General features: G+C 42.1%; 1 protein-coding gene across 1 annotated transcript in view; it reads right to left on the bottom strand.

Moving 5' to 3' along the window:
- LOC133154115 (protocadherin-1-like) overlaps positions 1-25,754 on the bottom strand; it is a 75,996-nt gene that overhangs the window by 4,860 nt on the left and 45,382 nt on the right. The gene's annotated exons all lie outside the window — the stretch shown is intronic.

The following is a 25,754-nucleotide window of genomic DNA, read 5'->3' on the forward strand; positions in this document are numbered from 1 at the left end:
TTAACTTCAGACAGTATATAATGACAGCTTCCCCAAGGGATGGGGGACCTCCACGGGTTGCGTTTGATTAAAACTGTTATAGAAAAAGTGGAATTCATGCAACTCTGGTGGGCAATCTCCAGGGCGTGACGAAAATGAAAAAGATGTTCCGCTGTAAACATTGATTTCACTCCAGTAATTTTTTTTTTTGTTCCAGTGACTAAATGCTGCCAAATCATCCAAAATCAATCAACGGATGCTCCATAGAAATTACTTTTGAAGGGGGTTGGGGTGCCCTGGAAAGGGGTGTGCTAACTTTGACGGAATTTTAAAAGGGGTGAGCGGTATAATACGTTTTGTGATGGTGTTTATGTGATGCAAAATCACTCTGTAGATGTTTAATAAGATTTGTTAGATGCTTTTGAGGAGGATGCGGTGCTGAGGTTAGCGGTGCGCCAGCGCTGTCGGCTTTTTTAAACGATGTGCGTGAACAAAGCCAATTAGTAGCCCAACAGAAGAAGAAGAAAAAAAAGAACGAATGATATTGAAGAAAAGTGGGAGAAGAAAGAATGCCGAAAAGGTCAGCGAGGGAAAAGGCAAATGTGAAGCGCGTGTGCAGAAAGTAACCTTTCTCTCCCCACGCGTGACATTAGATCATTTTCTAATACCCCGGGCTCTGAGGAATAGGGGGTGCGCGGGGGTTCTGTCCTGGCCGGTAAAAGCAGCCCCCCTCCTACTTGCCCCCCAAATGGCGTGCGTCCGCTTGTTGTCAATTGAAATTCATGGCCTCCATTTTGCAGGCAGCAAGCGAGCGAGCGCCGCTGCTGACTCGCCAACATGCTCACTCACACATTTCTTATTCCTGCTTTCTCTCTCGCCTTTTATTATTCCCGCTGGCTGATGTACGGTTGGTTGGCGCTTGAAGGACTTGCCGAGTAAAAAATGCGGCTAATGCTGCGTCATGAACTTTGCATTTGGTCCCTAAAACGTGATTTCTATTCGATTGTCATACCATTGCGGCCGACTATTTCAAACTTTCTCCCCTAAAGGTGAAACAATTAATCGATGGTGGGGCGAGAGGCTCCGCTGACAACTGGGTGAATGGGGAGCTGTCCAGAGTGCTGAAAACGTTCTGTGTTGCTCCTCTGTTTGTGGAGAACAAACGTCAACTGAAGACTTGCAAGTCAAGTATGAGTCATTCTTTGATGTGGGTGTCTTAAATTGACAATAATTTGATATATTTGAATCATTGGATTGAGGATTTAAGCGACATTTTTTTAAAGACATTATTTAAGTGATGCTTTTGAAAAATAATCACACCCTTTTCACAGTTTTTTTTATGCATGCTGAATTTAGAATTAATTTTAATAGTAACATTTGTATTGTTAAGAAATTATAGCAACTACCCCCCAACCAATCACTTTTGGGGGTCACATTCAAACTTTGTCTAGTCACTGTTTATTCTCACTTCAACGACTTTTGCAGAAATTCAATTAAACGGCAATTACTTAAAGGACGCAGGGACGACGACGACGAAGGTGAGATGAAGATGGAGGAAAATAAGAGAGGGAGTGAAGGGAATGAGCTCTTTCATGTGTCAGGTTTGGCAGTAAAGGAAGGAGACGGGAAATTATCAGCAAAAGAAAAATACTTGCAGAATATGAAATAACAATAAAAAAAAGGAAAAGTTGCCCGCTCTTTCAAAAACACCCTTGTCCCCATTCTTTAAATTATTTTATGACGTCTGAAGGAAAAAAAAAAAAAAAATCAACAAAAGGCAATTTTTTTTTCGCCTGTGTTTTGTTCAATGAGCAATTTTCAAACCTTTTCACACAGTGATTGTGCAAAAAGTTTTTTCTCATCCCCTTTCACACAACTGCTGGAAAATTTCTCACTTCCACTTTTCTGCAAATGATCTGTTATGCAGCCACAACAATAGTCAGAAGTCAGAAATTTGTCTTGGTCCCTCCCATCTACTTTGGTACCTTTCACACACAACACGTGGAAGAAGAAAAATGAAGGAAATTTTGATGGTTAAAAACAGTAAAAAAATAAATAAATCTGTTTTTAATGGCAGTGCAATTCATTCCACTTGTACTCCATTCTAAGGTGGCAAATGTTGCTGTCCTTTTCCACAAGGCTTTGAAACTTTTACACACTCCAGTCATACATAAGGAAAGAGAAATAATCGCTTTTGATGGCAGAGTGAAAGGTGGCCGGTGTGAAAGTAAGTGTGAAAAATGGATGGTGGTTGTTAAACTTTACAGCCCCAGTTCCTTCTTTTGGCTAATCCCCTTTCACATACTGACCTGCCTCTGTTATGCCTTTGATATGACCTGAAAAGACAGGAAATTGTCATGGTCTCTCTCTTTGTGCCTTCTACCTTTCGTAGAAAACAGCCACATGGGAGGAATCTGGTTGTAAAGGGCGGTGTGAAATTCACATTGTCCTGAATGAGGAGATGCATTCCGTGCTTGTGTGTGCCTGCGCATGTTTGATGCTCGAGTTTTGTAGCGTTTTGTATTTTAACATTTGTGAAAGAATCGGACAGAAGGCGCCTGAAGCAACTTCAAGTGCAATAACGCTGCAGCAGCTTCTCCGGCACATAAATATTTGACCAATGCGAGTTGTGCGTATGTGTGCGTGTCAGAGTGTGTGCGTGCGTGTGCGATGTCTTTAAAGCTGCAAGATTTACTTTACTTTAAATTCACAAGCTGACCTGAATACAAAAATGGTGCTTTTTGTAGCATCCTTCTATTTTCTTTGTTGCTCGTCCTCATTAGGTTGCGGGTGAGTTGGAGTTGATCACATGGATAAATCCTGGATTGTTAGCCAGCCAATTGACAGAAATAGGCTACCAATCACTTACACTTACATTTCGACAATTTCGTTAATAAATGAAAAATACGTGCTTTAAATTGGAAAAACTACCTTTGAAAGACACAAGGCAGTATTGTTGAGTTAAGGGAGAAATATTAGTAAAGATCAAATATAGACTAGGTGCCACATTTCAAAGGTCAAAATAGCAGAATGGTCGTTTCGGATGCAATGGCGATTGTGGCGAGTAATGGAAATATGCACGAGTAGTTTTCTGTCGTATCAGATGAGAGCAGAAGCGTTTCAGTTTTCTCTCGTTGTAAATGCAAATGGAGCGATTATCTTCGCAATGCGATTGATGGCAAGTGGTGGAGATTAATGGAGAGGGGTGGCGATTGATGGCGAGTAGTTGAGACCAGGGCTGTGGACTCGGTCGGATTTTTGCACCGAGTCCGAGTCCGAGTCCGGCCTCTTGGCCATGAGTCTCAACTTGAGACATTATTTTTTTTCCTGTTGTGTCATTCAACAGTAGGAGTTTTTCTGTTTTAAATCCGTGTTGTCTGGTTCAAACACTTTGAGACACAAATGTGTCATGGGAATCTCTTGAATGTCAACTATGTGACAATTGATGGCACGCATATAGTTTATTTGATTTATTGGTGTGAGAGTGAAATGGTTAAGGTTTTTAGAGTAGAGAAATAAAACACTTCAGAAGACTAAAAAGCGGAAAAGTTAACTGATGGTCCATGTATGGAGACAGCTTTCTGTCAGTGAAATACTTCAGAAGATACACGATTGATGGACATGTGCTCATAGTGTTTTCTGTTGCGTCAAAAAATAAAAACAGTGGAGGAATTTTAGTTTTCCATTTTTAAACCAACCGTTACACATCTGAATAACGTGCGGACGATTGATAGCGCATGATTGACGCATGCAAACGTTGTTGTTTTCCATCATGTCATATGAGCGCATTGGAGCTGTCATCGCGTTGTAGATTAAAAGCGTTGTTGGCGTTAACCCGCACATCAAAACTGGAAGTGCCCTTCTCGCTGGAAATAAGTGACCCCACCCCCCTCTCGGCACCCCGTCGCCGTCTGGATGCGTCACGCTCGCACCCGCCAGAACGTAAATAACATCAACAGCAAAGTAAATCAACGCACATCTGAGGCAGTACAGAATTAGCGGCGGTTTGACAACAACGACCATGATTATTAATAGAAGAAGAAGAAAGACAAGGAGAAGGAAGAGTGGTTGTCATCCCTGCGGTCTGGCCCTACTATGACAGGAAAATTCAATTATCCAACAAAAGTGAATAAATTTGCAGAGTCGGCGCCCGCGGCGGTAATATCTCCCAGGATGCACTAAGGAGCAAGTGAAGGTGGGAGGGGCCATGGGGACCAGGGGACTCATTAATGGGACGCCGCCATCTTGGAATTATGCAGAAAGTAAAAAAGACACCATGCGAGAGTAAGAACTTCCTCACACACGAGTGAAGTCATTGAAAACTTCCCAAGTGACAGTGAATGATGTGATCTCGAGTAATGAAAACATCTACGTAGAAAAGTGAAAAGTTCCGTACGGAAGCAGCAAGTGTAAGGAAATAGGAAGTGAAATTATCCACCATGCAGCAGCAACACTAACTAGTGTTGGCTCGTGAGTGAACGATTCGAAAAAACACGACATCAAAGTTCAGTGTTAAAATAAGCACTTTGTATACTACAATACTCTTGTAATTTCCTAAATAAAGAGTTTGCAGTACCTTGTTGATTTTGCGTATTGTTCTATATTTTGTATTTAAAAAAAAAAAAAAGCGATCGTAGAGCACTATATCGTGATATATCGTGAATGAATCGCAGCAGGCTTTAAGATATCGGCAAATATCGTATCGTAGTTCTTTGTATCGATATGATATCGTATCGTGATAAAAACCGCGATTTACACCCCTAATATATATGCATAAACTAATTCTAAAAGAACTGGAATGCACATCACTAACACCAACAAAAAAAACAACACATTCCCATACGACATTTGGGCAAAGTGGAACACGGCGAGAAAGAGATTTTGTCATCCTCGTCGGGAGAAAAAATGAGAAAAGCGTTAAATTATGAGTGAGGTTCTTTCTCACAACTTCGCAGACATCGACATTACAAAATCATTAACACACACACACCCAGGCGGACACACACGACAACAATGCGGCAATGCGCAAAGATTAAGAACATAAAAGTTTTTTTTTTGGAAGCGTTCCAGTAAAATTCTGTCAAAAAAAGTTTTCCCGGGAGCAAGTTGACTTGGAGGAAGCTTTAAACTTCCTGGAGATGGAGAAACTTGAGTCTTCATCGTCAACAATAAGGCTTTGTTTTTTATGCGTGGGTGTACGCACTTGTAATATTTTTTTTTTCCCAAATGAAGTAAAGAAACTTTTTGATTTACCACACGGTGTTCACATGAGGACATGCTGGTCAGACATGCACGCGCAGGAACAACACGTACACGCGCGCACACATACACAGTCCAAGGTTGGTTGTTGTATCGTGGCTTTTGCAGGAGATAAAAGAGGAAATTGTTATCAGGCGGTCTTCGGCGTGAAATGAACAAATAAGGCGTAGCTGCGCTGAATGTGACGGTGCCCCGGGGCCCCCTTTGCCCACAACGCTATGTGGCGCAACATATCTGCCGCGGGGCGCTCTCAAGCAAAAATGCAGCCAAAAGTTTAGAATCGCGCACACCGTCTGGGTGCGTGGAAGTGTGTTTGTGAGAGCGAATGTGAGTCGAGTTGTGTGTATTTATGCTGGTGTGCACCATCATCATCATCATCATCATCATCATCATCATCATCATCGTCATCATCTTCTGGCGCCTGATCTCCCTCGCTCCCTTGCACCCCCGCGCTCATAGTCTCTCCTTTGTAAGTGATCCCAGCTCGCCGCGTAACGAGGCGCTGGGCCGCGAGGCGGGGGACCGTCTCATTTGCATACGTAACGAAGCAAACCAGCGGTAGAAAGAAGCAAAATTAAAGGATTTGTTAGCGTTGGGATTGGGGTTTTTTTTTTCCCCCGCAGCGTTTTTGACGGGCGTCTAGGAAGCCACTGGGAAATTTCTTTGCCGTATATTTGCATGACGGCGGCGGGGGAAGTGGAAGAGGATGGTTACGGTCATTCCGTCGTCTTCTTCATCGTCCCAGTGTTAAATGTTGAAGAAACAAACAACAGAAGGGAGTTTCTGAGTGTTTTCCGTGTCTCCCCCCTGCAAAATTCCATGGTATAGTTTTTTCAGGGTTTTTTTCCCTTTGCCTAATCTGTGATGCAAAAGAATTACGGCGTGAAGCCGAGCCGTTATCTCGCTCATGCAGCACGAGAGCGAGCGGGAGAAAAAGCGCGAGGAGGTTGAATAATGAATCAAACACGCTCCCCACTCGTGCCGCGCACATTTCCCGCAGCGTGCGTTAAATATTGAGTGGCCCCCTTTCACGCAAATGTGGGGAACGGCAGTGATGTGTCAAAACCCACAACAATGACCCCACGACCTGCCGTCGACTTTTTATCACGAATCTTTGCGCGGTTTCAACTTTTCTTTTATCGGTGTCGGTACTTTTTAGAACAATGGTGTTAAACACGGTCGTCCCGGTTTTGCATTTTTTATACATGGCGTAACACAAAACAGTGAAAACAGAGGGCAGACATCGCGTCTGGTAAAGTTTCACCCTGACACTCACTTCGTCACAATTTTATTTATTTATTTATTTATTTATTTATTTATTTATTTATTTATTTATTTAGACACTGCTCTCATACCGCTCCAAAAGTTGACAAATCGCCAGGTCAACTTCAAAAACCCTAATTTAGTGATGTGTGTTTCAGACATAAAAAGTCCTGCATCTGATATTTCCCCAGAAGTTGGGATATTTTTTAATCTATCTTTCACACAGCCCAATAAATCTGAGGAATAAGAACGTATGCATTTTTAATAAACCAACAGTCCTGCCTCTGAGAGTATTTCAAAATTGAAAAAATAACAATTCTCAATATACCTTTCACGGTAAGCAGCAAATCAGGGGGACAAAAGTTCAGCATTGAGAGTCAGTGAGAAAGAAGCCCCCTTTTTAAACAAACAGTTCTGCCTCAGATACTTTTTTAGAAGTACGAAAAGGAGATTTTGGATTTCAGCCTCCCATTTAGACTCCAACAGAGCAATAATAATACTGACGTCACCAAATTGACAATATTGTCTTCAGCCGCATTTAACGGAGATCAAATACGCAACGGAAGAAGCCAGGTGAAACTCTTACTTTAAGGGGCATTGAGGGCGTTGCCCCTGACAGCAAAGTCAGCCCTTGTTAGGTAAGCGATGCTAACTAACTGCCAAATAACGCCTGATGAAAATAAACAATGTGTATCAGTGTATTCGCGTCTTGTGCGTAATAGCGCCTCCTGTAACTGAGCAGTGATTAGTGTGAAGTTCAGTAGAAAGACAAGGGAAAATCATCCGAGTGCCTTTTTACGCTTCATTACACACGCACACACAGACACGCACACACTCGGAGCCCCGGGAAGTCTCAAGTCAACCAGCAGGGGTCAAGGGGCACCAGGAAATGGACAGGAAGTGGACCGTGGAGGACAGGGCTGGTGTCTGAGAGAGCGACACAACTGGAGCAGAACAACATGGAGCCTCTAGACAAGCACACACACACATACACACCTCGTAATGTCCCCTAAGCCAACAAATGTGAAGGATGTGATGCGACGTCTGACGCGTCCATTTGCAGTCAACGAGCCTGGGAGGCCTTGGCCCCGCCCCCCCGGCAGCAGCTCGGTCAATGGGACGCCAGCGGCTATGAGAATAGTTTACTGTAGTGACTGGAAAGTCAGACGGCAAATCGGAAGGTCGAAGAGAGCTCATTTCTCTTGTTCCCGAAGGAAGTGTGTGTATGTGTGTGTGCGTATGTGCACGCATGACATTTTTCTGCATATCATGTAAATGTTTTCTCAAGTGTGTGTATTTATGTATATGTCTTTGTGTGATTGCATGCATTTTAGTTGTGTACGTGTTTGTGTATGTGTGTTGGAGTGCATTGTACCTACATTGAACAGTGTTTTTCACTAGTTTAGATGTGCGTGTGTGTGTGTGTGTGTGTGTGTGTGTGTGTGTGTGTGTGTGTGTGTGCGTGTGCGGCGTGTGTGTGTGGATGTGTGTGTGCGCGTGCACACAAGTGTGAATAATGTGCTTGTATATTTCGATTGTGTGCATGTCTTATTTGCATTTCATCTGTTTCCATGTGTGTGAGTGTGTGTGTGGTCACACAAGTGTTACAGTAAGACTGTGTGTGTGTTGTGTATGCGTGGCGTGCACGTGTGCGTGCATGGGTTTACTATAGTCAGTGGCACCAGTGACCCATGTTGGCCTTGGTGTGTTTTTATCTGTGCTTATGTGACCCGAATTGTAAATACAGAATCCTGCACCAAGCTGTGTGTGCTAATGTTTCCTTGAGTGAGCGTGTGTGTGTGTGTGTTTGTGATTGTGTATGTGACTGCATGTGATATGAATTATGAGCATCAGCCTCCCTGTGACCCTGATGCGTGTCCGCGCTGTATGACTTTGTATAGTGCATATCAATGCGCATGTTATCTGTTCAATGTGCGTGTGTTTGTGTGTGTGTGTGAGGTTAATTGGGGGGAGGCGTTTTAAGTGTTGCCCGGGGAGATGCGCACTCGCCATTGCTGCCGTCCCCTTCATTGGCTATTCAGCACCACACTCTGGACCAAACAATCCACCGATGCATAGCTGGAGGAGGTGGAAGGAGGTGGTGGAGGTGATGGAGGGGGATCGCTGCCGCAAGCATAGTCGCCTAGGAGGGCTCGTGGCTGGACTGAGCGGAGCAGGAGCAGGAGCGAGCCGCTGTGCTGGAGCTCAGAGGGGAGGCTAATCCTTACACGCAGAGGAAGCGATAATATCCCAGGATTAAGCGGGGGAAGACAGCGCTAACTCATCGTGGCGCTACCCCCTCTGTCGAAACACTTTCACAGCACTTGACTTTGCTCCGCCGTGTCGTGCGCCACGTCAAAGGCAGCGTCATCGAACGAGGGCAAGGGCAATTCGCCCTGCTTCTCGTGCAGTCTGAGTTTCATGACATACATAATGGTGGAGTCTGCGTTTCTCAACTTGGGCTTTTCACACAGAACCCAGCATCATATTGCCACACAACAACAATCTGATTATTTTGATTACGTGAAAGGGGCTCGAGGGGCCCGCAGACTGAATTGAAGATGTAAGTGCAGATATGTTGCTTCCAAGACAAAAGCTAGCAAAGGAGGGATCCTGTTATGATTGTGTGCATTTAAATCTCACTATTTCACTTTTGTTGCTTTTCTATATGATTGTTTTCTCATATTCTATAATTCCCCTCTCTCCACTAGATTTCTTTTACCCTGGAGCTCATCGCTCTCATTGATCTTCCTTCTTCTCAGGATCTCCCATCTTCACCACATCTCCATCTCATCTCTTCAACTCTACTTCTCCCCTCTCATGTCGACTGCTTTCTCACCTCGAGTTCTCACATCTTCACTTTTTCAGATATTTTCTGTTCCCCCCTTAACCGCCTTACCTACTTGAGTTCTCATCTCTTTGCTTCTGTGTCCTCCTCTAGATCTCTTTTCTGTCTTAATGATCAAGTCTTCTACTCTGTAACTCCTCTCTTCGACTCTACACTATATTTTCTTCTTCCCTGCTAGATCTGGATCTACTGAAAAACTCATTCCTGTCGTCCACTGCTTTATCTTCTACTCTAGATCTCTTCCAACGTAAAAAAGAAAAATCCTCTACCTCTCCTTTAGTTCTCTTCTCCCCTCCCCTCGAGCATAGCTTTCCTTTTTCCTCTTCGGTAGCACCCCTCCTTTCTCCTTCTCATCTACACAAAACAAGTCAAACATCATATTTACTCTTGTCTCATTCCTCCACCTCCATCACTCTCATCCCTCTCCTCTCTCATCTTCGCCACAGGTGACCGCCAAGGCACTGCGAGTATGTGTGTCTGTGTGTGTGAGTGTGCGTGTGTGTGTGTGCCTGCGTGCGAGTTTGTGTCCTGGGAAGTGGATTATCACGGTGGTCTGCAGGAGTCAGCCGGCAGCCGAGCAGAAAGCTTTAATGAGAAGTCGCAGTTTACTGGGGACAGACTGGGACACGCACACACGTACACACACGCACACTTGAAGCACACACTGTAACTATTGCAGTAATAGAGGTTGGAAGGTTCCTTCTACAAACTAGTCGGCTCTGTGTTTCCTCATTAAGGAGGACAGTTGGGACACTCACAAAGGCACACATGCACGCACAGAGACTTTTCACAGGGTGGCTGCAGGTTTAAAAATATGTTTAAAAGCCACTTTGGTCAAATTTAACATCTCGCCTTCATTAAATATAACAACAAGGTGTGGGTGATAATGAGATCAAGTGATACCAACAATTCTTTCTGCTTGTCTTTGTGGTCATAGACCTTGAGTGTATTTGATGTTGCGGTATCTATCTATGTCAGGTGTTGCCTTCAGGGACACTCTGAAATCACAGCTTTCCCGTTGCACGACAACTGAGCGATGGTTCCAAATACCTCCAACTATCTATCTGCTGTACTTGTATGATGTCTATCCGTTCATCGAGCAAGCTTGTGTTTAGCCTTCAGGGACGCTCTGAAACGTCCTCTCACATGGCACCTGAAGTATATTCATCCATCTATCAAATCTAGTCCGGTGCCTTGAGGGAAGTTCTGAAATCATGAGTTCAGTCTCAATTTGAAGTGAGATGAAAAATGTATCTAACTCGTTATTTAATTTGTCCACCAACACCAAAGTGTATCTATGTCGTTATTTAATTTATCCACTAAAATCTTTTACGAAATACAATTGCTTTTAACACGTCTGTGTTGGGATCACGTATAATTGGAAAGCAACATTTTTGTTTCGACAAAACAGGGCAGAAGAGGTGTCATCTGTTAAACTTTCCACCCCCGTCCCTGCTTTCACACAGCCACCATCCCACCCAGCAAGCCTCGAATACCACGGCTACTATATTATGCTAATTGCCAGAAGACTAGTCAAACAACTAGTCTCCCACTGATAAAGCCACAAATGCCGGATAAACCTCAAACCGCCCGGTCCCTGCTGTACCTTTTCACATAGCCATCATTTCCCCCTATTAAACATTTAATACAACCTCAGAATCCAGAAAATGAATAGCTCTCCTTTGGCTGGAGTTTCTCGTGTTAGCTCATTTCACACAAATGGGTTTTGATGGTGACGTGTGAAAAGGGCTAATGAAATTCTCGGTGGGAGGTTCGATATGATTCATTGTCACCTTTTCTTCCCGTACGGGTATCCGATGTGCGAATACGACCCTTTAGAGCTTGCAGATGCAGACAGTGTGCGGCTCGTAAAAAAAGAAAATTAAATTAGCGCTGAGCTTTTTTAACGTCCATTTCGCGTTGCCACTTTGAGCGGGGCAAGCGCTTAATAAACTCTCATTATTCTCTGATTCACGGCGCCAAAACACGGCTCCACTCCCGACGCTGTTAATTTGTGACGCGCGGCCGCTAAACACTTGGTTAGCTTTATCTGCCATCGTAACGCTTGCACCGCGGCGCTTTATTAGCACTTACGCCGGCCTTCATTTGGCTGCGGTTAAATCCAACTCTTCTTTTCAAAGGGTTTTTGGCCTCTCAAGGGACTCTGACGCTCTTTAGCCGCTACGCTATGTTTAACAGTACAAAAAAAATAGCAAGTCGCTGCTAAGTATTTCCTTCTAATAAAAAAAAAACTTTGCCCCCAAAGCAACCTAAAACAATATATATTATATTGTGCAATATTTTGAATTGATTTTGAAAATGACTGTATTTCCAGGTATGGTTTTCAGACTTATTTTGTGTTAATTTATGACATGTATAACGAATGTAGCTACGTGTAGCTACGTGAAACTGGCATATGGGATTAAAAACTATTTTAAAAGCACCGTGGACTGGATGGCAACCATCTTGGGGTGTACCCCGCCCAGAGACAGCTGGCTTTAAATAAAAAAAAAAAAATGCCCTTGAGTTGGATAACCCTAAGATGGCTATTTCAAACCAAAATGGCCGACTTCCTGTTTCCTTTCAGGCATAGCTTCTTGATATTTTTGTGGGTCAACTCATGATGGACATTCCTACCATATGTATGTTGATAAGTCAAACTGGCTATGGGGGCTGATTTTTTTTGTGAGACTTAAAAGGAAAAATCCAGTCTGTGTTGCATGCATGACTTGTGGCACCCACACACAGTCTTCTAGTGTGGAGTGTGGCAAAATGGATGACTGCATATGCACACACACGCACAGTATCAGTGTTGGTTTGTGTGTGTGTGGTGTCCAGAGAGTGGGATGGTGATTAGTGTTGGGATTCTGGGACTGTGGCCTCAGTTTTCATTAAGAGCCATAAACTCACATGTGTTACATCACCGCACAGACACCGTGTATGTGTGTGTGTGTGTGTGTGGTTGTGTGCGTGTGTTTGTGTGTGTGTGCACGCGTGTGCATTTGACCGAGCTTTGAAGACAGGCAAGTGCGAACGAGAAAGATGTTGTTTATCATGGCAGTAATTAAGCCCGCTGTTCAACTTTAATTAAAATATAACAGCAGCACTAAAGATGAACACACACACACAAAATACATTTTTAGCTGGCTATTTGCCACCAAAGATAACGCAACATAAATTGCGATAAGAAACGGCATGATCCGATGTTCATGATCCAAAAAAGGCCTGAAACCAAATGAGATTAAAATGTGAGCTGGGGAATGTTAATTATTAGGGAAACCTCAATTAAAATCAAAATGGCTTCCTACATATATGAATGCACGGCCGTGGGCAAAAGTCTTGGGATGCCACGAGCTTAATACGACACGGTTAGCAGGATTATAACAATGTTGCTGTTCAATGAATTAAATCAATAAACTAAACAGAAAAACACACAAAAACGTAAAATAGATTTTGTATTGGCCCAATTTATATTCATATAAGCACTACTGATAAGAGATGGATGAATGAATCACAAAAGTCCATTCAAATTCCACGTTTTTGTTACATCCAAAATGGGACCAATCTAAATGTTTTTCAAACAACAAACATACGGAATTAGATTTTGAAAAAGTGTCGAGTAGATCTCCACCAAAGCCCCATTGCTAACAAAAGAGTAAAGATCTGTATATGTTCAGTGTCGTTTTGGTGTTTCGTTAAATAACTGACTTTGTCGTCAAAACAAAGAATGTCACACAACCTGTGTCTTTTCAGGGCGGGCTTATTGAGACTTTTTTGTGGGTCTGCTTATAATAGACATTTAGCATCCGAGTCTAAGATTTTTAAGTTGCGTAACTGGTCAAAATGAGCTTAAAATATCTGCTTCGAACCATAAAGGCAGATTTCCAGTGACATTTTGGGCACTGGTTCTTTTTTTTTTTTTTGTGGGTCTAGTCATGATTGATAAGCCTACCAAATTTTATGGTGAATTAATCAACACACTACATAAGCTCAGCACGACTTTATTGTCATAAAAACGTGTGAATACAAATCATCATCATAAATACATTCACAGGCACAACCTCCTGCTATAGCCCCCCCAAGTAATGACTACATCCCATAATACACACACACGCACACACACTCACAAACTACTGTTACCGACACGCAATAAATAGTCCATTCAACTATTGGGTATTGATAAGAAGAAAGGCTTGATTGACAGCTTGCGTGGAGGGCGGGACTTAAGAGGGTAGGTTACATAGTAACACTTTTCGGTTTGTTAACAAAAGTTAAAGCCGTATGAGCTGTTATCGTGCCAAGTCATGACTTCTTTGCAAACAAGTGCATTTAATTACTCCGATGAGGCATAACAGATTTGAGAAGTTGATGTTAATGGTTTTAGTGATTTCTTTTTGTCAGACAATCAATTACTTGGTAGCGCTTTAACCCTAACCTTGACTGACGAATTTAATTTGTGCCTTCACCAAACTCATAACTTAATTTACACGTATATGAAATTATATTTTCTTATTGAAATGGATTTAAATTCTATTAATCCATTCTGAAACTCTTCTGAAAGAACGCTACAATTTTGTTGTTGTTTTTAATAGAGAAAAGTTGCGCTTATCTGAAAGAACACTCATCGTCTCCATTTGACACTTTATCATTCACAATAGCCATCTATCCTAGCCTAGCGCTCTACCCTAGCCACATTGCCCAGCAAGCTAGCCTGCCCACTTAGCCTAGCAACTAGTACAGAACCCGTTGAAATATCAGAGACTGTAACAAGCAAATAAAGGAAAACTGCTTTTTAGGGAGAAGTTTTTTTGTTTTTTTTACTTCAGCAAAAGCAAATTGCTAATAATGCAAAAGAGCTAAACGATCATGTGGTTGCTGTCATTATTTGAACATGCCAATGTTGTGGTATTATTGTCAATTCTTTGAACTGCTTTCAGGAAGTCACGATGAAGTCCTATCATTTGTGAAATATGATTATTGGGAGTAGTTATTATCTGTAATATAAAATTTGCATTAGATTTTTTTTTACACATTTTCAGTTATTACCAAGCACAAAGAAAATATATAAAGATTTGTTGTGCCATTGGAATTTGTTTGTTATTTTTTGGATTTGATTTTAGGTATTCGTTTGAAGGTTAGTATTTGAAGAATTGGAGTGTGTAGTTAGGGTTGGTTTAGGACTAAGGTTTGAAGGGAGAGGGGTTTTTTTTATTCAAGATCAGGTTTGTGTTAGTCGGCTAAGGTTAGTCAGGGTGAAAATTTATTAAGTGGACTGGTAATTTGGCAAGTTTATTCACCTCATAAGTTTATATGTATCAGTCTTGCACTTGCATTAATTGATAACCCAGGTAGCTCAGTTTCAAAAAGGTTTGTGACCCCTAGACTCAGTGTTCAGGATTAGTTAGAGTTAGTTACAATAATTTAGTGGCTATTGCTAGAGTATGTTATGGATAGGTTTCAATTCGGATTTGGCTTCAGATGGTAAGGGTTAGTTTGGGTAAACTTAGTCAATTCATAGTTAGAAGGTTTGATTGGGGTAAATGTTACAGTTAGGGGACTGTTTTCGATTGGGGTGTAATATCTTAAATTGATTAGTTTTGCTGAGTGTAGTTTTAGGGTTAGTTTGGTTGATGTTAATTGGTTAAGGGTGTGTGGTTTGGTCAATTTAGGGTAGGTGGTATGGTTTGGAGCTGGGGTTAAAGTTGAGGTTTGAAGTTGGGTAAATTGAGCTTACTGTTAGTAAATTTAAGGTCGGTTCATTTGGGTTAGGTTCAAGATGCTTGTTATGGATCTATGGAAACCCTGTTTAAACTGTGATCGTACTTCCTGTTACATCATGTTTAACATACTCAATGAAAAGAAGCTTTAGGGTTTTTTTTGGCCAGTGGTTTTAAAGTATTTTAAAAGTATTTTAACAATGAAATTCTTTAAGACCAATCCAAAAAATAAATAAATAAATAATTCTCACTTTTCTGGCAGGAATTCTGTCCAGTGAGAGCCATTGTAATTTTCACCCTGTCCTCCGAAACAAACACAAATTAAGTTTAAAAAAAAAAAGTAACCCTAATGCTGTGAAAAAATCAAAAATAGGTTAAAAAGAAAAAGAAAAAATGGATAATCCAGTCAGTCCATGGGAGTCCCAAAAACGTTTTCCAAGAAAGCACAAAAACTCATTCAGGAGCGTGGAAAAAAAAATCTATACAAATGCAACCAAGACTGGGGAAAAAAAGCGCAATAGTGTTAAAAATGGACCAGGAAGAATAAAAAGAGAAGACAAAAAAAAGTGTCTTTGGGACTTTTTTGTCTTAAGGAAGTCTTTTTAGTCCGGCCGCCCTCTCCGGCTGGCTGCTGGACGACGCTGCACCTACGAGAGGATAGACACGCAACGTCTTACACCTCAGTTCACCTCAGGTCACGCCAGGCACAAGAGCACAGTCCATGCAAAAAAGAAAACAAAAAGAAAAATTCAAAAAATGGAGGGAGAGATGGGATTTCAAAATAGTAGTGGCTTGAAAAAAATTTACCGGTGCAATAAAGCAAAATGGATTCTTGGAAAAAAAAATAGTATGTACATTTCTCATCATTTGACATCAAACACAAGATTATAAAACCTTTGAAAAAATGCAAATATGCAAATTGAGTGCGTATTTAGGTTCAGTAAACAAAAGCAAAGACCATAAACGTCATCTACAAAACACTGAGACGTTTTTTTTATATGAAATCAAACAGACATAGTAGCATCATGCGCCACGGTTAGCATCACAACGGCAGTCTACTTACTAATTAAGTTAAGCAAGTTAGCACTTTTTTTTCCTTTCGTAAGAACACATTCCGAAGCGACCATTTTAGTCTTATGTGGCTCAATTGCAGAAAACTGGTTTATAAAAAAAAAACTAAGCCGTTTTGACTAAGTAGCATGAAATGCGGTAGACATGTCTATCATGATTCATAAAAAAATGTCAATGAAGGCATGCCAAAAAAAAAAGAAATTACCATTTTGACTCAAAGCAGACATTTTTGGCTCAACTAGATAAAAAAATAAAAGTCAACACTCGAAAGCCAGTTCAGTTAGCGACATGATATTTGCTAAACATGAGTAGACCCACAACGAAATCTCAGAATCCTTGCCTGGAAATACAGAGTAAATCTGCCTGAAGCAGCCATTTTTGGCCCTGGAGAGATTTATGAATACATATACGTACTTAACCGCGCTAATAAAGTGTGATTGAAGTATGAAATAAAAATGATGCGTCTTGGCGTGTTCCTCATTACAAACGGTCTCTTCTGACTGCAGTCATTTACACTCCGCTGAGGAAATACAGCAAATATTTGTTTTATGCTAATAAGCGGCGCGTGTCGCAAGCAGATTGCCTCAAAGCAAACAAACACATCAGCAAAGAAGTCCTGCGTGCCGCCGGACGTTTTCACAAGATGGTCGCAGCTCCTTCAAGACGCTAAAATGCACTAATGGCCGCCACTCACGTTTAATGTGCATGGAAATTAATCTTTAATGGGGGTCTTCACCCGACGCCATGTTGTTAAACATAGGCACAGTTAGCGTACATCACTGGTAATTACATCATGCTGAAAGACAAACATACATTTTAAGCCAGAAAATAACGGCATCACTAGTCGCTCTGAGTTGTTGCCAACTGTTTACACAAGACGTCCCTTTTTAATGTTTGTCGAGTCTATGAGCAATTTTGCTAAAATTTCAATTGATGGTGCCAAATTGGTCATTGTTAGTTTGTTTTATTAAGTATTAAATGATCCTAATCCATTGTGTAGTAATAAATGTATGGCAAAGTTACTCTGTCCCACAAGAGTTTTTTCACACTTAAATGGATGCGCTTGCTCAGAGAAGACAAGTCGCAGTCAGAGTGAAGGTGAAGATGGCAAGCACGTGTCGCACGGACGTAGCGCGTTGTGTCGCACATGAAAAGGATGCCAGTGACGCACTTCCGACTTAACCGGCTGCAGTCAAGATAGAAAAAAAATTCCAGTCCGTCAAAGGCGAGTGGAAAAAGAAAGTCAGGAAAAGGATTTAAAAAGGAATCACAAAGGAGAGGAAAAAAAGACCACGAGAGGAGACAAGATGAGATGAGATGAGGAGGCATTGAGAGGACATGCGCGGGAGAGAAAAAAAACACTCCAGAGAAAGAATGACACGTAGGTCACACCTTCAAAAAAAAACAAAAAAAGAGTGATGCGTGTGTGCATGTCATTTAAATCTTTTAAGAACACTAAATAGAGTCTCGCTGTCGGTCGGCGATGATTGTTGCTCTTCGGCTTCTGTTTCCTCCTCTTCTTCCTCCTTTCTCTTCGTCCTCCTTTCTCTCCCGATACTCATTTTCACCTCAGCTCTCTTTATCAATTTCTTCCTCATCTTCCTCCTCATTTGTCTCCTCCGCCTCATCATTATTTTAACTTTTCCTCCTCTCCTCCCCTTTTGCATTTGTCTCCTTTTCCTCTCTCGTCTTTGTCCTCCATCTCACTTTCTCCTTCTTCCTCATCCTCATTTTCTTCTTCTGTTCTCTCCTCTCTCTCCACGTCCCTTCTTCCTCCTCCCGCTGCTGCTCATTGTTCTTCCTCCTCCTCTTCTTCCTCCCAGTCATCCTCATTCTACTTCTCTTCCCTCTCTTGCCGCTCTTCCCTTTCATCCTCCTGTTTGTCCCCTTTTCTTTTCTCTCCTCCTCCTCACTTGGCTTCATCCTCCTTCTCCTACTTTTTCTTTTTACCTCTTCCTCTTGTCTTCTTGTTTTCCAACCTATTGGCATTTCTCTCGCTCAGGGATGATGTGATAAGCAGAAATGTGTCGCCTGTTCTTGATCATCTACTCAGAAAAATGTGCTGATCGTATCCACCGGTGTCTGTCGTTGCGGTGGTTGTGCGGAATTCCAAATATTGGAATGAAAAGTGAATTCAACAGGTCAATGGAGGCAGCAGTTTGACTGAATGGACCGGCGTGACAACGCAAACACGTTCTAGGTGTGAAGCTTTTCAGACGTTTACACGAAAGGAAAATGAATCAAATAAGACGTTTTTAATGTTAGCATGTTAGCATGAGCGAGGTCCACTCGAGTCCTTGGCCCGGAACGTTCGTGTAGCTTTAGTAGATAATCCGCCGGGCCTTTTGAATTTCTGCCTTTTCAAGCCGCATTCACACACCCGGCCGCCTTTTCATTTGCTCTTTTGTGCACCGCACAATGGAGGTGCAAGCAGAAGCGTCGCCGACGCCGACACTCCTAAAGCAGTATGCCTCTCCCACCCGCCCGCCCGCTTTAAAAGAAGGTTTTGTTTCGGCGCTGTCTCCATCTTGACTTCCAAAAAAAAAAAAAAAAAGCCTCGGGCACCCGCATCTCGCTACCGTTAACAAGCGTTCATTTTGTTCCTGACCCTTGAAGTACATGCACCTTGAAAAAAGTGGATTGAAAAGTGATTTGATCAGCAAAAAAAAACCAAAACTGAAGTTACACGATGTCAGGTATTGAGACGAAATATGAAATGAATGCGGCAACATTAGAAGTGTGTTTAAATCGACAGAATATGACATAGCTATGATAAGTTAGACATAGATGATATATGTAAATATGCGACTTTAAAGGGTTATGGGACACAAAACAGGATCTGAATATCATCATGTCAAGCTATATACACCACAATAAACATGGCACACACGACAGCCAGATCAATAAAAAAATAAAATGCAGCTTCTCCCCAGACACCGTCAGAGTCTAGAGCTACTGACATCACAATCCGTCAACCACTGTGCGATATTTGAATTTTTTTCCCCCATCCTGCTCACTTAAACGTCTACACTCTACGATACCTCTGCAAACTGAAACACTTGAATGCCCCAATGCCTGTATCTTCATCGAAAAGAGAAATGTTTCTCTTTTGGCACAAATTAGACTACAGCCACCCCAAATACACTCACCTCATTTTTTAAATTTGACTTATATACATTTCCTGCCAGTTTTAATCTTGTAAACTCCTCGTAAAAGTGGAATGCCACCAGTAGATGAATAGTTTTGTTCCAGAGTGCTGTGATTTACTTTTTTATATAAGAATCACAATATGACACTTTGGGAGTGTATAGACATTAAGTATGACGTAAATATACTACATTAGTGCAATGCTCATCAAAAAAATATATTACATTTGCGCTAAATACATGACATATGTAAAGTGCTACATTAGAAGTCAATTGAACATTAAATATGATGTGATTATGCTACATTAGAGATGCAAATGTTAAACCTGATGTAAATATTATACTTTAGATATTAAATATAATGTAAATATAATAATTCCAAATGATGGAGGTGCAGACGAGCATCAAAATTGATCCAGGTAAAAAATAAACGACATAAAGTAAGTCCTTGTTTGATGTAGATTTATATTAGATGTATAAATCTATATTAGATCTATACAAATATCTACACAATTGCACCACACCAAAAAGATGTGTTGAAAATATACTCGATTAAAGGTGTACCAAAGATAAAATTGGATGTAAAAGTGCTACATTACATCAAGAAACGGATGTAAATAATGACACAAACAAATCCATCGGGAGGGGGGATCCGATTGGTCGTCAGGAAGACAAATCAACTCCGACTGGACCAATCGTCACCACAACAAACTGCAAATAGGAAATTGACTTCCTGTCACAAGTGTGAGATATGCGCCAGAAAACAACGCACACACGCGTATACAAGCACACGCACAACGCTTCACGACAGGTACACCCAAGTGGAGGCGGACATGAATCTCAACGCTTACGTGCTGCCGCACACTGATGGCTATATATTTTTGCACACATGCGGTTGTATTTCTGAGATGTGACTCATGACTTCCTCTCAGTATACAAACGTGTGAAAACACACACACCAGGGTTACACACCAATTTGGAAGGGTTGTTGTGGCAAAAATGTCTTTCTTCAGTTGTTGTTTGAGATTTACAATATGAAAAGTCTTGTTTTTTTATGTAGAAAGTAGTCTGATTACTTTCTTGGAATAATATTTCTTAAGTTTTAAAGGTATTATTAGTTTTTCTCGTGTTGTCCTGAAGTGATATTGAGGTGAGTGAGGCGGAACAAGATACCTGCCACCCGGTCGGGAACTTGTCGGATGTACCCGAAGCATGTGAATCGGCCGGCCACCCGGCAAACATCTGCCGAGACATCTGGGCTGTGAGCCGGTGTGACGAGGACGAAAATGAAGACGCTGCTGCTCTGTACACTGACGGCCTTGGCTTGCTAGCGAACAGAGCGCCCCGTTAATGGAACAAGAGGACGAAGAGGAAGAAGGTTGTTACGTTCTGACATTGTCATCCTACGGGAGAAGAAAAATGTTTCTGCGCTGCGGGGGAGGTGACCCCGTCATCCGGGACGCCCTGTATGTGTGTCACCATACATTGTGTGTGTGTGTGTGCGTGGCCCCCCAGGCTCCGTCCTTGTACCCCCCCACCACCACCACCAGTATGAACTCTGATCTGTGGCCCTCAGTGATGCTGCATGACGGATGTTCCTGCTGCTGAACAACATTGACACGCTGTGTTTGTGTGTGTGTGTGTTTTTGCATGTGTGTGTTGTTTGTATTTTTGTGGAGTTTTAAATATAAAGTTTAAGGTAAAATCAGTCATGACTATCATGAATCATCGTAGAAATCAATTCATTGAATGTATCATTGTAATATATTAATCATATATTAATAGCACACTCCTGACTATTTGTGGGGCTGCGGAGATCTTCCTACGATTACTTTTAATTGAACTTGGCTTGCCCCAATCTTACGAATGGACTCCAGCAACTGCTTGCGCCAAGTAGACCGTGCGACTCTCATGCACTGAATGTAAAGGCAATGAGGGTAGCAGCTACCATCGGTTGGTTGTGTTCACTCCCACAACGGCGCAAACGCCTCTTTCTACCTGCGCCAAAATACCAAAAGAAAGAAAACTGAAAAGCGCTTGGACTGCGCTTTGCGCTAGATTTGTAGGTAGGCAGGAAAAGTGTGATGTGTTTTTTTTATGGATGGCATTGTTTCAGTAACCTTACACAATAGTGAATTTTAGTATATGTCACAGGGCACAAATGGCTCCCTGGTTGGAGTTTGGACAGTCCCAAATGTACATTGGGGCTCCATCAGAAGAATTCAGTTAGACAAAGAGGCTTTATCCCACTGGTACCTGCCACACGTCCGCCCCCTCCCTGGCGTCCTGCCGCCCGGTGTTAATGTAAGCCATGTGGCGCGGGCGTAATGACATATAATGCTATTGTCTATCAAATCTGCTTAGGATCAGCCAGGCCGGGATGCGGCCGGGCGAGCCTAGGCAGGATGGGCAGATCGCGCGCCGCGGGTGACGGGATAATCCAATCACGGCTAGCGGATCACGGTTCAGCCCGCTCGCCGTATAGCGGATGCACCTGGATCTCGGCTTCTGATTGGTTGTGGGTCGGGAATTCGATTGAGACTGGCCAAGTGATTTGCGGACTCGGTTTGTGGGGTCTTTTCCTGCCACACGACATCTATCACATTCAAGATGGTGTTTTGGTGCTATGAGTTCACACCCCCAAAAAAACTGCGATCAGAACATTAAAGATTTGGCTGAAGGAGTGAAGAGAAGGAATCGCGGCGCTAATGAGGTGGATGACTTCAGGCGATTTTCCTGTAAATGGCAATCATTTACTTTGAAGTAAAAAAACGAAATCACTTCAGTACGTGATACTTTTTTATGAAAACACTCCAAGGCCGTAAGTAAGTTAAGCGTGACAATCGATAGTCAAAAGCCAATACCCAAACGCTTGAAAAACAAGGAGGAGGAGAAGGAAATGGCACAGGAAGAAAGTGAGGAAGAGACAACTTTTTTTTCGGAATTGGCCATTCGGGGCATGTTGCAGTTGTTGTCATTTTTGTCTCAGCTTTCATTCGACTGACCACAAGCGAGAGATTTCCGCTTTGGGTTCAATCAGGATTGTTGAGAGTCACAATTGTTCAGGGTATTACTAGATTAATGATTTTAATCAGATGAGTCAAAACAACAGCAATATTAAAAGAAGTGCAGGAATTTCTAGCAAGTAGAGGCCAAATCCTAAACATGACAACAATCTCCAAGATGTAAAATAGACTAACTTTTTCTTACCAAGTAAAATGTCCAAGCTCACCAAAATTTTGCAGAAACAGTAAAACTGACAAAGGACGTGGACTGGACTGGAGCATCTCTGATGCTAAACTAACAAGCTGAGTAGCATGTTTGCTCTAGCAATGAAAGTCTCCCAAAAAATGTTGGTTTTGTTCTAAAAACCACAAAATAATTATAATTTGAAGAAATATCAATCCATCAAACTGTTAACTTGATCTTGTCCCCCAGTAAGCGGCCTGCAGTACAAATCTCATCGTAATTAGTCGCATGTAGGCTAACGAGCTCCTGAACCAGGATTACCTGCCCGTCTACGTCTAATCCTGACATCATCTGCCTACACTTCCTCGCTCTTCTTCCTCATCGCTCGTCCTTCCTCACAAAGTCACACGACCTCAAGTGTTGAAACGTTTCCCTGTCTACGTGTTTACAAAATGTTTTGACGAGTGGATGTGGTTCAAAAGATATCTTTCCTCAATTTGAATCTCTGTGAAATTTAAATCTCTGCGGTATTTCCTTTTTCAAAGACTGGGCTAGCCACAAGCCCGAAATATTTATCCTAACTCAAATTATCCTTCATATAAATCTTTGTTATTCTCAAATCAATTTAAACCTAGAAAAAAAGAGAAAAATATATAGCCTGGATTCCTATCACAACCCAAAAACTCAAGACCCAAGAGAAAGATTGGTTTCAGGGTTAATCCAACATTAATCCAATACTAACCCAATTCATTCATACAATTCTCTAATCAACGTAACTCACCCATTAACCCAATAACCCTTTTTACTCGAAGCCCATTCAAGACATCCTAAAAACCCAAACCTGGAAATGTTTCCAGAAAATTATTGTTATGAGCATGGAAGCATACGTAGCTGAGACCATAATAAACTCCAAATTTGAGCGCAGACATGTTTGTTTGGACGAACACTTACCCCCGCTGTGTCGGAAACCCTTTGGGCGGAAAACCTGATTAACTCGGGAGGGATCGTTGCGCTAATACGTGACAAATAAGTGGATTAGTGGAGGGTCACTGTGGATTAGCCGCCGTCTTTTTTGTTCCATCCCGACGTCTCCCCTCCCCAAAAACCTCCCTTCATAATCTGCTAAAAATCCTGTGAAGCAGAAGGCTGGTGGCCAAACAGCTATCCCCCATTGCTTCAGACCGGTTCTTTTCATGGCTGGCGCAGGTTTTCAGGTATAATATCACATGGAACAATAAAGTTTCAAAAGGTATTATCAAAGACACACACGGTGGGGCAAAAAAACATTTAGTCAGCCACCAGTTGTGCAGGTTCTCTGTAATTGTCTTCATAGGTACACAACTATGACACACAATTTTTTTTTAAATATTCTGAAAATCATATTGTCTGATTTTTAAAGAATGTATTTGCAAATTATGATGAAAAAGAAGTTTTTGGTCAATAATGGCCTCGATCCGGGGCTCCACGCAAGATCTCACCCCGTGGGGTCAAAATGATCACAAGGACGGTGAACCAAAATCCCAGAACCACACTAGGTCCCCCTAGTGAATGACGTGCAGAGACCTGGGACCAAAGTAACAAAGACTACCATCAGTAACCAGGGACTCAAATCCTGGAGTGCCAGACGTGTCCCCCCTGGTTAAGACAGTACAGTCTGTAGTTTGACATTCCATATGACATTCTCACAATCCTCTTCTGGATCATCCAAATGCTCTCTAGCAAACTTCAGACGGGTCTATCTATCCATTGTATTTTTTAATTTTACAATTTATGGAAAAGTGTTTGTCAACTCAATGTCAATTCAAGACTTAACATACGATTACCTCCTGGCTTTGGACCGCTGCCCTCTTCCGCGCTCTGTCTGTTAGCCCACATAAAATAGCAAGCATCAAAAGCACGTGTTGCCGTGACAACCGCCCTGCATGAACACCCCATCCGCCCCCATCTTTCCATTCACGCCTCAGTCCTAATTGGCCGGCCTGTGCCGACGGGTCAGAGAGGTCGCCCGGCGGATGAATGCCGAGGCGTCCGCTCAAACGTGGCCACTTTCATCGCCGCTTGCTTCGGCTGAAGGGACGCCAGCAGGGCGGATAATTGGCGGGCGGGTGGATGCTCGGAAGGACCTGGCAAAGCCTTCGCAGCGTGGCCACAAGAAGGCAGCGCAACGAGCTACCATTTGCTCTACTTCACACACAGAAAAGAAAAAAAAACACAAATAAACGCCTGCTGGTTTGAGATGGCGCCAAAGGTGGCAGCTGTTGGTTAGCAACAGGTGCAATGTGGGTGAATACGGTCACTCAATTTTAATCTGGTACTGCAAGAGTAACCCGATTGGTTTGGAATGATGACTCTTGAAGCGGTTTGAAGTCCATTTTCAGGTCCGTATGGCTGACTACCTGTTTGTTTCCTATCATAGGTTGGAATTTGATTCTTGGCCTTGGTAATGAACATGTACTAAATGTTGTCTCATATTTTCAACACTAATGGGTGCATAATGATGATACACATATTTCTGAAACTTCAAACCAAAAAGACACAAGCCCAAAATGGATCGTTTTATTTTGATTCCATACGTCATGATGAACATGCATGTTGGATTTTGTGCCAATCAGACACATTTCGGAATGGATTACTGAGTTACAGCATTAAAGTCTAATATTTATTTCGTCCAGCCACATTAGCGCTAATTTTTTTTAATCCTGTCATCAGCATCAGAGTGAGTGACAGGAAACGCTTGAGTGTTTTTTTTTTCCCCCAATATTGGTTTAAGACTGTACGTTTACTGTGAGCTGCTCATTAATTAGCGTGCGCGACATTTAATTGGCGCTATGAGGCCAGCGTGCACCTTTAAGCCACGGCTAATCCATCAGCCGCCACCCATTTTAATTGCCTCCGACAACATTTTAATTGAAGTGAAGGGGAGGCAGCTAGGGAAAGCTTTTATTTTGACACAGGAAGTCATTGGCAGGATGTCCCAGAATGTTCTTAACTAAACTGCCTTGCAACTTGTGTTCACTTGATACGTTTTACTGTCCCACTTAAAGATATTTGAAGACATTAAAATTATGATTTTTTTCTTTTTTCACGAACCAATTGCAAACCCAGACACTGGATGCAAATGCATATACACATAAGCCTAATGCTAAGCAAAATTGCTAAATTAGCATAACCCTGTAGCCAATGCTAACATGCATTTGATCTAATTTTTTTCTTAGTTTTGCTGATTTCTCTTGTATAGAGAGGAAAGTGTTTAACATTCTATGTGTGTGCCACTAAGCGTAC

The sequence above is a fragment of the Syngnathus typhle genome, linkage group LG1 (genome assembly GCF_033458585.1).
Source record: "Syngnathus typhle isolate RoL2023-S1 ecotype Sweden linkage group LG1, RoL_Styp_1.0, whole genome shotgun sequence".
NCBI lineage: Eukaryota > Metazoa > Chordata > Actinopteri > Syngnathiformes > Syngnathidae > Syngnathus > Syngnathus typhle.